The sequence below is a fragment of the Stegodyphus dumicola genome, chromosome 6, assembly GCF_044657685.1.
Source record: "Stegodyphus dumicola isolate Sdum_Otavi_A_Nest chromosome 6, ASM4465768v1".
Lineage (NCBI taxonomy): Eukaryota > Metazoa > Arthropoda > Arachnida > Araneae > Eresidae > Stegodyphus > Stegodyphus dumicola.
In genome coordinates, this window is record NC_140773.1 from 220,893,896 (window position 1) to 220,906,600 (window position 12,705).

At 34.7% G+C, this 12,705-nt stretch overlaps 1 protein-coding gene across 6 annotated transcripts in view; it reads left to right on the top strand.

The window, feature by feature from the left end:
- l(2)k14505 (ATP synthase mitochondrial F1 complex assembly factor 2 homolog l(2)k14505) overlaps nt 1–12,705 on the top strand; it is a 63,736-nt gene that overhangs the window by 20,481 nt on the left and 30,550 nt on the right. The gene's annotated exons all lie outside the window — the stretch shown is intronic.

Sequence of the window (12,705 nt, forward strand, 5' to 3'; positions counted from 1 at the left end):
TCAAATACTATAATAAAGCTAGAATGATGTATAAAAGAAATTAAGCAAACAAAACAAAAAAGAAACAGTTTTTCACAGACGATTGAGTATTTCTCGTTTAATTAATTCAGTTCTCACTTCGCAAGAAGGCAAAATTACATAAAAACTCAAAATATCTATATTAAAAATTACAAAGTAAATCTTAAACACTTATTTCCTCGAAAAAATTCCAGAAAGAATTAAGCATGATTTAATTGGCAATAATAAATGAATGCGTTACATTTGTTGTTGCGAAGCTAAGTTTTTCTAGATTGGCAACAAATCCACTAGTCTCCTGTTTCAAATGTAAACATCAATGGCTGCCATTAAAAAAAGGCTTAGCGGCACTTAGACAACTTTAAAATTGTTGATAATTCTAAAAATATTGCATACAGATTTACTAAAGGTATAAAAACCTTAACTCGAAGATAAAAACAACACAATACAATCATTTTTAAAGCAAAAAATGTACAATTTACAAACATATAAGACTAAAGAAACTGAGATCACTGAGCCGGGTAACAGAGTGGATATATATATAAATATATGATAAAAACAGTAAATCAACCGTCTCAATGCTTCAAAATAGTCAAGGATCTAATTATAGACTTCTGCAATTTTAAACTAATGAACAGTAATTTTTTTCACAAAAAACTTTTTTGTACTATTCAGTTCAAACACCCTTCTTACGATAAGTTAAAAATACCTAGCATTTTTAAAAAATATCAGCACTTGCTTCCTGACCAACCACTCCAAATTAAACCCTGTTTTAAATTTGAAAAAAACCTTAGGTCAACTAGTTATCAACCACCACGTTCTACAAGATAATAGCAAATGTAACTGCCAATTGACTGTCTACAAAAAATATGTCGATCCTTTCCACCAACATATTATTACAGGAGATCTTAATATTGTTGAAGATGTTGAATTACATAACCTTTTGCAACTTGGCACCAAATTTCGTCCTACTTTCGGTATTAATAGACATGTCTGCCTCAAACAATTCAATAATGATCTTGATAAATTTATTATTTTAGCTAGTAATAGATCCAATTTACCCACTACAACTTTTCTTGAATGGAAAGCTACACTTATTAAAGAATTTCAATGTTTGCTGTTCAAGGCACCTTGTTTCAACTCTTTACACAATAAAAAATGCCTGGAGGATCTAATTCAAAAATTGCAAAATCACTTTATCATCACGAAGATTGACAAAGCAAGCAACAATTTTATTATTATTTGACAACAATTCTACTACAACCCTCTGCATAAAGAGTTAAATAACACCTGCACTTACCAAAAAATCACTACCAGTGCTCAGATTCTTCTCAATAAATTTAAAGCACTCCATAAAAGACTAAAAATACAACCCCAGAAATATAACTACAGGTTTGCCAATCTCTATGCCTTGCCTAAATTTCATAAGTCTCCAATAAAATTCAGGTTCATAGCGAATAGTACCAAAAGTTATCTCAAAGAAATAGATTATCTCTTTGCACAAAAACTTCGTATAATACGTGACCTAATCAATAACTTTGAATTTGAGGGTTTGCATTGCAACTGGATGATCTCTAGTAACGAACTAGTTCTTAAAACTATGAATTCACTTAAAATAGACCATATCCAATGCTACGACTTTGAAAACCTTCATACATCTCTACCGCTCGAAGAAATTTTTACAAGTTTACTTGCTCTTCCAGATTTATTTCCACAAATTTCTACCATTCTCAGCAACGAAAAATGGCAACTATTCCTTACCAGCGTGCTCTTCAATGATTTTATTCAATTTGACAATAACATCTATAAACAAGTACAGGGTATCCCTATGGGTGGTAATTTTTCAACCTCTGTCTGTGAATTATTCCTTTTTACTAAAGAATTGACCTATGTCCGTTCACTCAGTACAGAAGAACGTCTCTTTTACCAACACATCTATAGATATATTGATGATGTCATTGCATTTAATAACTACAACAAAATAGAAATAGCTAATATCTACTCTGCATGCTTAAAACTAAATAAAACAAATACAGAACAGCATAATGTAGTCTACCTTGATTTACATATTATAGATTACAATTTTATTAAAGTTTACGACAAAAGAAGAGAATTTAATTTTTCCACACTTAAATTAACTAACTGGAATTCAAATATTTCCAAAAGAGTCATACTCAACACAATTTATTCACAGCTACTTAGAATAAAAATAATATGCAATACTGCGAAACACTTACAAGAAGAAATACTATACTTCGTAACTATTTTAAAAAGTAACCTAATTCCTCATAAAATAATTAAAAATACCCTTACAAAAGCTGGCATTAGCCTTACCTATTTTTAGATTTTTTTAATTAGATAATGATATTTTATGCCTAAAGCCACGGACGGTTTAAGATGGATGACTAATTCAGAGAATCTAATGTAAAAAGTGTACAGATAATTCTTGTTTATTCATTCTCTTTCCTCCAAAATTTTGGCACTTTATTTTTAAATACTATTGTGTACATAGTTTTAAATTTCTATAATGGCCAATTTTACTGCTTTTATTAACAAATCGGGCCTTTTCGTTTTTCATAGTACCTTGATCGCCCGCTAGCTTGAAGAATTACGACTTTTTTAACAAATGACTGTTTTTTCCTTTTACTCTTGCTTTAATGGCCAAGTTTTTGTAGTTTTAGCTGAATTAGCCATTTTCACTTCGAGACAAAAATTTTTTCCATCCAACTACATGCCAGGCGCCATTTTTGAGATCTTTTCGCGTTTTTCCGAGGTTCCCAGCCCCTTTCGATAATAAGAGACGAGTTGCAGATAACGAAAATCTCTTCGTATTGGCTAATGCCCACAGAACTTCGCTCTCCCCTACATACGTCATTCGGATGAAGTACACAGAAGGGAATGCAACCACTTTTCAACAAGAGGGAGAGCTTTGCATAGCCACAGGTCAGTTTTTTGTTTCTTTTGTTACAACATTTTCTTGGTCTTAGCAAGACCCACTTAGTTTGTTATCATCTTAATTTACTTTTATTTTATTTTAATTACAGTTTTTCATTACAGATTTCTAAAATATATAAAAAATTAAATTGTTAATCTTTAAGCTTGCAGGCCCAGCCTGTATGTTTTTTGTATATTTAGGACTAATAGCTGACCGCTATTTATTTTCGTTTTTATTTTGATTTTATTTTTGATTTTAATTTTGATTTTAGTCTAGATTTAAGATGTTTAGGTATTGTTTAACATATATTAACACCTTAATGTGTCATTCTGGGCGGACGCGTCGGGAAATTGGAACAGAGAATTGAGACTATTAAAATTTCCAAGACACTTTGTCTAAATTTTAAAAAAATTTTGTAGCGAAAAAGTTTCAATTGTCTGTTTCGGCGAAACGCGTAATGGGGTTAGCTTGATTCGACATTCAAATAAATTAAATTTCCCTTGAAAAGCCAGTTTGGAAGTCAAGGTGGGCTAATTTAACATTTTCCGCTTACCTTTTTATCTGATTCTGTTTTTTTAATGTTTTACATGTTTAATGGTTTGATTTTCATATGTATTTTATAACGTGTTGAACCTTTTGGAGCAGCAGCTCTTGGTAACTTTTAGACGAGCTTACTACATTTTTTTATATTTCACTTATTTTGCAACATATTGCGCAAGATGTTTTCTAGACCAAAATTAGTTTTTCAAAATTGTAATTACTACCTTGCTTGATATATAAATATATTTATATACGTTTGGTGCGGCCGATTGCAACCAAAATACGAGGTGCACATCTACATGTTATAGCAATCCTATATACAAAATTTCAACGTTCCGAGGCTACTTGTTTTTGAGTTATGTAAGATACGTACGTATGTACATACGTTCGTACAGACGCCATGAAAAATTCTCTTCAGAATTAATTTTAAAGCAGTTTTATAATTTTTTTGAAGGAAAAGAGTATTTTTTTCTGTCCTTACATACAGATATCACGCAAAAACATCGTTAAATTGCGTTCGATAGTGGTCAAAATGGATATTTTCGTTGAAATATGCTGCCTGAAACTTTTCGCGATTACAATACTTCCTTTTTACTTTGTACAAGGAAGTAAAAAGGGAGACAATCCTGTATCTCTCTTTTGAGTTGGTTGGCTGACGAATGAAATTCAATTTGCATTTTTCATGTCTTAAAAATACGACTTAAGGTATTATATATATATATTACATAAATATGAGGTATTATGTATATATTAATTTATATATAATATTGTTCTAAATGTATTTTGATACAAAACGGTCTTTTCTAAACTGATATGCTAATTTTGTTCCATAATTTGAAGCACAGTATCAAATTATGTCAAAGTGCCAAGTTCTGTAAAAATCATATGAGCGGGTTTTTTTTTTTTTTTTTTTTTTTTTTTTTTTTTTTTTTTTTAAAGTAGCATTAAAATTTTTATTTTGGTAGTTTACTAAATTTTGTTTTTATCTAAAAATTTTGCTTTTTTTTAGCTTCTTTTCTTTCTTCTTTTATGATCTGAAATTATCTTTACTACAAATGAAATTCAGACATTTTTCCTAGTTTATTTAAAAATAACTTTTATAAGTTTTCTGAAAAATATTTTGAATAATAACTTGTAAAATTTTCATGTCATCATTAAGTAAATATTCTTTTTAGCATATTTCCAAAAAATAGAATTTTTCATTAAAAAATTGGGAGGTATATGTAAATTTAAATAGTAAAAATTTTTTTTCAGTGATTTCAAAATTGGCATAGAATTCAGAATAATAAGATGCGAAAGCAGAGCATCATTCTATTTTACACACCTTAGGTTCTTTTTCACTTAGATGAATTTTTCTTTCCACATTATTTTTAATGAAATTTAACATATTGATTTTTATCAGGATATTATTTTAAATATTTTAGATTTTAAAAATGTGAAATTAACAGTTTTGCAAAATTGTAACTGTATTAAACTTTTAGCAATGCTATTTAAGGAAAAGTGATATGTGATTAAATCTAAAGATAGGCATTTTGTTTATGTCAATTAACATAGTGTCTGCATTTTACAAACAGATACATTAAATGATAAAACTATGGTTTTATATAGCGGTTTTAGAGTTTTAAAACTCCAAAGATCACTGTCACAGAATTTTCATTCTTAACTGGATTATGTTTGGATAATTGAGGTTCTACTGTAAAATAATTACTTTCATGAATTTTAATCTGTCTTTAATATGACATGACACCTTTGCAATGAAATAAACATTTCTATAAGTGGTAAACAACTTTTTTTTTTTTTTTTTTTTTTTTTTTTTTTTTTTTTGTACAAAGCATTTTGCTTTTCACAGTCCCTATATAGATTTATTCTTATTCTCAACATTTGAAGTTTCAAAAATGCATCTGGTAATCATTATGCATGATAATTATTGCAACTGAAGCTTGATTTTTTACTTGATAGTATATTAATACAGTATATACATATAAAGCTGATTTAAAAATTTTTTCTCCTCCATTTTTCTGCCCTGCTTTGTTACAGTAAAAGATTTAGGGATAACTCATAGAGCCTGATTATGACAGTATGAGCCCTATGCATAGTTTTTCTTCAGGAGCCTCTATTGTTTATCTTCTCATGTTCTCATGAAAGAAAAACAGGTTTTGGGCATTCCAGGTCTTATTGGCTCAGAGCCAATAAGATATGGTATGCCATGGTTTTTGCCAAAGGGAACTAAGTATGAAGAAAAATTACAATCTTTAAGATGACCACACATAGATAGTGGAATACAATTTAGAGATGTTATATTCAGTACAAGTGTTTGTAGGGTTCCAACCTTTTATCTAATAGCTAAGTGTGTAGGAAACTTATGAACAGGTAAGCGAATAATCACTTCAGCTCAGAAACAGAAGTGTAAAACTCAAGGGTTAATTACCCTTTATTTCTCAAAATAAGAACTTACAGTCAGCTCTTTCTCAGAGCGTACAGCAAAGCCTCCACTTGAGTTAAGTTTTACTTAACTAATGCTTAATTAGTTAAGTTTTACTTAACTAAGTACATTAGTTAAGTTTTACTTAACTTGTAAGGATCTTAAGTTTTACTAACGTTTATTTTATTTTAAATCTTTACTATCACTTCTTATTTTCTACTTCCGGCCAGAATTATAAGCGTGAAGGTTTTTATGCAAAGTTTGTCTGGCGAACGCCAAGTATTTAACTGTGGCCTTTTTGCCAAGCGAAAGAGAGGAAGCAGTAAGTCAACGCAGGCCGCTTACCTTAGAAGTTACGCAGTTGCTGTTCGCCTTCCAGGCCAGAGGTTTTAATCCTCTTGATAAATTAAACGTATTGTAGTGTTCACAGTCTCTGTGCTACATACGCTTCCTGTTATTATAAGGCCAATCTTCCACGTGTATTATTCTAAAGTTAAATTAGAGTTTAGTTTTATTTTTATACTTTTTTACGTTAGACCCCGAGTGGAGGGTCAGTGTATTCCGAAGTACGGAAGTTATTGTATATAGAGAAAAATAAAGGGTTTTGTATACCCTTCATCTGTATCCTGTCTACTTACCACAATTAGTGAACATAGCTTTAGTAAGCTCTCTGTTCCGAGTCAGGTCCTTGTATGTTCCCGAAGAAGGTTAGAAGGAACATTGAACCTGATAGTGGCGCCCAACGAAGAAGAATAACCATGGCCGAGTTTCAAGAAGAACCTGTGCTGCCTGCAGAAACGGCTCAGAATCCAGAAATGCCAGCTGCCGCCCTGGAAGGATTTGGGTACATCGTCCAGACCATGCGTGCTTCGATGAAACCAGAAGCAACATTTAACGGAAACTCACCGGTAACCAGTTTTTTGGAAAAATTGGATGACCACTTCATGCTCTACCCCGTGCACGAGTTTCAAAAAGTTACCTTAGCTACCAGCGCTTTGAGGGGCCAAGCGCTTAACTGGTTCAAATGTATCGGCAGAAGTCTCTTGGGTCAAGCAGGAAGTCCCACCTATACTTACGAAAATTTCAAGACTGCCCTACTAAAAGCCTTCCCTGTTGTAAGGGATCGTGCGAAATTAGAAACGGAACTTTTTAGTATATATCAACAAAGAATTGAAAACCTCTCGAGCTTTATTTTAAGAAAAATTCACGTTTTCAAGCTCTTGTATGGAAACCGTCCGGATCCTGAAATAATTCAAGTGATTTTGCCGAGGTTACTACCCCAAGTGCAAGACTTTATTGAATTAAGAAATCCTACTACACTGGAAAAGTTATTTGAGCTAGCAATCCAGTTTGAAAGTAGAAGAACGGCGGACGTCGAAAGAAGACGCCAATATCAACAGCGAAACCAATTTGGTACGCCAAGACTGCAGCAAACTCAAGCATACGGCTACGGAGAAAAAGCGAATCAGTGGGCAAGGAAACCCGAGCATTCAAAAACAGCCGGCGAACGTCGACAGTTCAATAGCAACCCAGGAAAAATGTCTCAAGGCCAGGGGAAAAAGAAGGAAAGCACAAAAAGGAAAAATAATTTAAACTAAAACGGATTTCTGCTGACGAGAGGGTGCGGAAATCCGAAGGCCACGAAAACCCCTCTTCCTAGAAGATAAATACAGTAATGGTGAAAAATTTGACTCTTCCGAAGATTGAAGTCTTGGTGAATAATATCCCGGCCACCGCACTCCTGGATACCAGCGCGCAGTGTTCCTGTGTGGCAGAGGAGTTTTTTAGAAAGTATTTTCGCAAATACCGCATATATAATGCGGATAATACAACAGTGTTAGCGGCGCAAGGAGAAAAATGTAAGTGCGTAGGTAAAGTACCTTTGTATATCCGTATCAAGGACGAACAAGTAAAGGTGATGTTTTTTATAGTAAAGAATCTGCAAGCACATTTAATCTTAGGAATAGACTTTCTTTCAGACGCACAAGCTACACTGGATTTTAATGAAGCGTCCCTTAAGCTGACAATGAAACCAGTGCGTGTAGAAAAGGTTGAACCGCCAAGGTTAAATCTTGACCACCTGCCTAATGACGAGCAAGATAGAATCCGACAAGTGGTAAGTGAATTTGCTTCGTTATTTAGTGATATTCCAGGATTTACTCAGGTTACTAACCATAGTATTGACACCGGAGATGCATTGCCAGTTCGTCAAAAACCATACCGGTATGATAAGAATAAGGAAAAAATTATAGAATGGCATATTACCGATATGCTACATAAAAAGATCATAACGCCCATCTCAAGTAGTTATGCTAGCCCGGTTGTTTTATGTAAGAAAAATAATGATTATCCTTTGGAGCATCCAAAAAGGTGGAGATTCGCTATTGATTACCGTAAATTAAATTCCATAACGAAATATCCGGTATATCCGTTACCTATTATTGAAGAAATTCTAAGGAACATAACATCCACCAAATATATGACGACTTTAGACTTAACGACTGGTTATTTTCAAATAGGGGTTAGGCCTCAGGACGTGCCTAAGACTGCTTTTATAACCAAGTCTGGCACTTATGCATTTTTGCGTATGCCGTTTGGCCTTTCAGGCGCCCCGGCAACATTTCAGCGATGCATGGACATTGTGTTAAGACCTGTTCTTGGAAAGTCCACATTTATCTATTTAGACGATATCATTATTACTAATGATAATCTCGACCAACATATACAGGATTTAAGACAGGTGTTTTCTTTATTAAATGAGGCCGGTCTAAAAGTTAATGTCGAAAAGTGCAAATTTGCAGCCCCTGAATTAAAATATTTAGGTTACAAAATATCGCAAAAAGGGATCGAGACAGAGGAATCAAAAATAATCGCTGTATAAAAGTATCCGACTCCAAACAAGGCAAAGAAGCTCTCTTCTTTTCTAGGACTTTGTTCATATTATAGGTCCTTTATAAAAGATTTTGCGGCTATCGCTGAGCCATTGTTAAAATTAAAAAGGAAAAAGGCAAGATTCTCGTGGACGGCCGAAGCCAATAGTGCTTTCGAAAAATTAAAATAAGCATTAACGCAAGCCCCTGTGTTGAAATTTCCTCAAAAGGATGAAAATTTAGAAATTTCAGCGGATGCTTCGGATTATGCGGTAGGAGCGGTACTTTCGCAAAATCAGCAGCCCGTGGCATTTTTTAGCCGAACTTTAAATCAAACACAAAGAAACTATTCCGCGACCGAGAGAGAGGCACTTGCAGTTCTGTTAGCAGTGCAAATGTTCCGAGTCTATTTTGGAAAGGCGCCGATAACAGTATACTCTGATCATGCGGTGGTAACTAGATTGTACTCAGGGAAAAATTTATCCCCAAGGTTAATAAGATGGGCACTCAAGCTGCAAGAATATAATCTGGTAATCAAGCATACCCCTGGAAAGGAAAATATCGTAGCAGATGCCCTATCAAGGATTAAAATAGACGAACAAGGCAATACCGTTAAGATGGCAATGCTGACAGCATGTACAATAAATTCCCGAGAAACTGTAATAACCGAACTGGGTAAGGATCCTGAGTTTGGAAGTATTTATGAGTATTTGAAGGATCCTGGAAATTTTAGCCACCAAGATATTGTGGCAATAAGAAATAGGGCGGCCCATTACGAACTAATAGATGGTCTATTATTTTATACAAAAACTACGAATTCCAACAACGAATTTCGACCTGTTATCCCAGCTAGTCTTAGATTAAATATCCTGCAGGAGCTCCATGACAGCCCTTTAGCTTCTCATGCTGGTATTCGAAAAACTATCCAACGCGTACGCGAGGCAGTCTACTTTCTGGAACTGCAAAAGTTAACAAGGGCGTATGTCCAGTCCTGCCCAACATGTCAAGCAGTTAATTATATTAATTTCCGCCCGGCCGGGTTTCTAAATAGTATTAAATCCGAATTTCCAAATGAAATAATTGGCATCGATTTATTGGGCCCTTTCCCAAAAAGTCAGTTAAATAAAAGTCGCTATCTCCTTGTTATGGGTGATCATTTTAGTAAATGGACCGAAATTGTTCCCTTAAAACAAGCCTCCGCGAAATTAATTGTGTTGAAATTTCCTGAAAAGGATGAAAATTTAGAAATTTCAGCGGATGCTTCGGATTATGCGGTAGGAGCGGTACTTTCGCAAAATCAACAGCCCGTGGCATTTTTTAGCCGAACTTTAAATCAAACACAAAGAAACTATTCCGCGACCGAGAGAGAGGCACTTGCAGTTCTGTTAGCAGTGCAAAAGTTCCGAGTCTATTTTGGAAAGGCGCCGATAACAGTATACTCTGATCATGCGGTGGTAACTAGATTGTACTCAGGGAAAAATTTATCCCCAAGGTTAATAAGATGGGCACTCAAGCTGCAAGATTATAATCTGGTAATCAAGCATACCCCTGGAAAGGAAAATATCGTAGCAGATGCCCTATCAAGGATTAAAATAGACGAACAAGGCAATACCGTTAAGATGGCAATGCTGACAGCGTGTACAATAAATTCCCGAGAAACTGTAATAACCGAACTGGGTAAGGATCCTGAGTTTGGAAGTATTTATGAGTATTTGAAGGATCCTGGAAATTTTAGCCACCAAGATATTGTGGCAATAAGAAATAGGGCGGCCCATTACGAACTAATAGATGGTCTATTATTTTATACAAAAACTACGAATTCCAACAACGAATTTCGACCTGTTATCCCAGCTAGTCTTAGATTAAATATCCTGCAGGAGCTCCATGACAGCCCTTTAGCTTCTCATGCTGGTATTCGAAAAACTATCCAACGCGTACGCGAGGCAGTCTACTTTCCTGAACTGCAAAAGTTAACAAGGGCGTATGTCCAGTCCTGCCCAACATGTCAAGCAGTTAATTATATTAATTTCCGCCCGGCCAGGTTTCTAAATAGTATTAAATCCGAATTTCCAAATGAAATAATTGGCATCGATTTATTGGGCCCTTTCCCAAAAAGTCAGTTAAATAAAAGTCGCTATCTCCTTGTTATGGGTGATCATTTTAGTAAATGGACCGAAATTGTTCCCTTAAAACGAGCCTCCGCGAAATTAGTTACCGATTCTATTTTAAATAAATATATTTTAAAATACGGGGCGCCCCTAAAAGTTATATCGGATAATGGTCCTCAATTTGTAAGTAATATATTTGAAGACATGTGCCAAAATCTGGGCATACGTCATTTAAAAATGGTCCCGTATCGGCCGCAATCAAATATAGCGGAACGGGTCAACAGAAATATAGTGAAAATTATCCGTAGTTATGTTAAAAATTTTCATAAAAGCTGGGATAACTATGTCAATGAATTTGCTTTCGCCCTTAGGACCGCAAAACATGATACAACGGGCAAAACTCCTGCTGAGTTATTTTTAGGTAGAAAGATTATAACGCCGTTAGATAAATTATTTTATGTGCAACAAAGAGCCCCAGAATTTAAAATGGGTGATATAGAAAAACTAATAAAAGAATCAAAAAAGAATACGGAAGTAGCACAAAGAAAACAGAAGTTATATTATGATTTGAAATGACGGGGAGTAACTTATAAAGTAGGGGATGAAGCTTTAAAAATTAAGCATTCACTTTTTCTTCAGCACCAGAAGATAAAAGTGCCAAATTTTTTCCACGATTTGAAGGACCATATGTTATAGAAAAAATAACTCACGCTGTTGTAGTGTTAAAAGCCAGAAATGGTGAAACCTGTTCCGCAAACATTGATCAAATTAAGCCCTACTTCGATCGTAATAAAATGCAAATCTTTTCAGATCTTTTGCAGGATCCGGCATGGCAGACACCGCAGGTACAAGTTCCAGAGGTGGGAAAACGACAAGTACAAGGGCAAGCCAATGAGAGACAGAAACAAGTGAAAAGAAAATTGCCCCGTGGAAAAATTGAATGTAACAAGAAAAAGAAGCCGTTCCACCGTCCAGAAAACAGAGTTCACGAACACCCCCAGAATGAAGAAGGGAGAAGGACGACGTATGTGAAGAGGACCAGGAGAAATGACGGCAACTATAACCCGGCTTTAAAACAGAAGATCTACTCATCCGACAGAACTCTCCGCAGCAAAAGTCGCCGAACTGCGGAAGGGCCATCAGCGGCGGAGGAAAAAGTTCAAGGAAAGTTTGAATGGCCAGCAACGAGGTCCAAGCAAGAACACGGAAGAAATTTCCCGGTTCCGCCAAGACCAGCTGCCATCAAACGGCAAAGACCACAAGCAGAGGAGAAAAGGAAAGTATTCAAGGGTGGCCGTACTGGTGAAAAAAGGAAGCTTCCAGAGGAAAGCACTGAAGGGCGAGCCCGTACAAGAAGGAGGATAAACCAAGCTACTATCTGCAGTACCTTTAAAGACTGGGCCCAGAAAAGGATGTCCGAATATTACAAAGGTAAGTAAAATTTGCAAACTTAAGTTAATCTTTCATTCTTACTGCAAGTGGCAGATTTCAAGTTTTACCTCATGCGAGGTCTACCTTTACCGCCAAAAGGGCGAGAAATGAGTTGTGACCGATTTTCTTATTATGTTTTTCAATTACTCGCGCATAAAACTAAAGTTGATGTATAATAGCGTTGTGTAAAAACTTAAATATTGTAAAAAAAGTTATTGTATAAATTTTATTTAAAACATTCTAGCAAGAGAGAAGTTTTAGTCTTAAAGACTTTTTTGAAATGTATTATTTCAATGTAGAAAGAATTGGCACTTGCTTTGAAAAGAATAGAAGTTAACAATGTACTACTAATGTATGTTTTCAAATCTGTAAAATTAACGGCAT